The following is a 1,593-nucleotide window of genomic DNA, read 5'->3' as shown; positions in this document are numbered from 1 at the left end:
AGTAATAGGGGCACTTTTATGCTAGCCTCAAAATAGCTATTTTTAAAACACTAAGAAGGCTCGACACAACATGAGACTTTGCTCGAAGTATCACGGGGGTCTCTATACCTTAACTACACCGGTGTACAAGGGATATACTAAATCTGTGGCTACTTTTTTTGATATCGACCCGTTTTGACTGCCGAGGTGGTAGCAGCCGGAAACAACAAGAGCTACGGTGAGTTGTTAAAACCTTTCTTTTTAGTAAACTCTGGGTACACAAACAATGGTCTCAACGCTGGAATTCATGTGTAGAGCCCCTGGTGATACTTGGAGCAAAGTCTCATGTTGTGTCGAGCCTTCTTAGTGTTTTAAAAATAGCTATTTTGAGGTTAGCATAAAAGTGCCCCTATTACTCCCATTCAAAAGGCCATTTCACCGAAAAATGAAAATACGGTACATCTTAAAAGTAGCGCTTCCGTCCTAAATATGCTTTTAAACAAAAGTTTGACTCGGGTACATTCACAAAAAGACCCTAGGTTGCATTTTGGCGAGAGTTACGCTTTAACGATGGCTCAATTCCATCAAGTGTCCCAGTAAGCTAGTTCAGTGAGTCAGCATGCACAATACCAGGGCCTCTCCTAAGTGGAATGCAGCCATCATTAATGGTTTTGAATACATCTGTGCTTTTCCTACTATGTCATGTCAACATGTCTGCTGTGAAAAAGGTCTATTAGTTCGATATGCTCCTGGTCATACAGGATCGTATGTTTATCAAAAATCTTATTCATGAACTTTTTTAATCAGTCGTGATTTACTATTGCCCTTCTTTTGACATATTGTTTTAATGTCTCGCTGTCGTACCGTTTTTAGCCGATTTTTTACTTTCCAGTGACTTTGAAGTGCAAAGAGAAATGGCAATGAATGTAGGCCTAACTCAGCAACAGGTATCTACCGCCACTAGATGGTGCTGTGCTCACCGCAACACGGATGGAACCCAAGCGGCACCTCCCTACCTCCGGCTTCAGAGGTAAAGTGAGCGGATTGATTATGAATGAGTGTGTCTACTTTAGAGGAAGTTCTTCAGTGAGAATTGCTGCCAGAATTATTACTTTTGTGATGGATGTGTGTCAATATATATGGCATGAGGTTGTCGTGGCCGAGTGGTTAAGGCGATGGACTAGAAATCCATTGGGGTCTCCCCGCGCAGGTTCGAATCCTGCCGACAACGTTCGTTTTCATGGCGGAGAGTCACGCAATACTTGAAACATTCACAAGGAGGGCCGCATATGTAGTTTTAGTAGCTGAATAAACAACAGAATATAAAAAATATCTCCCAAAAAGTACTTGTAACAGAAATGTCTTGCTGTCATTGGTTGTTTTTTTATGATATGTGCTTTTATACTTCACTCAAGATCTTGAATGCACACCCGTCAGCCATTAGAAAGGAGGATAGAAAAAACCTTATGATATAAATAAAGTTGATCAGTGACAAACTACAGCAGTGTTGTGTAAGCGTGGAAACTATTAGGCTATCCAACATTTCTTCCTAACTTCCTCCTATACCTCCTTCCTATCCTATTTAAGATTACATATTCAAAATAACAGTCTAGT

The 1,593-nt window shown here is 40.7% G+C and overlaps 1 non-coding gene across 1 annotated transcript; it reads left to right on the top strand.

Annotated features, from left to right (window-relative positions):
* Positions 1–1,128: 1,128 nt before the first annotated feature.
* trnas-aga (transfer RNA serine (anticodon AGA)) lies at positions 1,129–1,210 on the top strand. The gene has a single exon. It is a non-coding gene; the product is annotated as a tRNA-Ser (tRNA).
* Positions 1,211–1,593: the final 383 nt, after the last annotated feature.

The sequence above is a fragment of the Sander vitreus genome, chromosome 11, assembly GCF_031162955.1.
Source record: "Sander vitreus isolate 19-12246 chromosome 11, sanVit1, whole genome shotgun sequence".
Taxonomy (NCBI): Eukaryota; Metazoa; Chordata; class Actinopteri; order Perciformes; family Percidae; genus Sander; species Sander vitreus.
The sequence above is the reverse complement of the archived record's forward strand: the minus strand, read 5'-3'. Positions and strand labels throughout refer to the sequence as shown.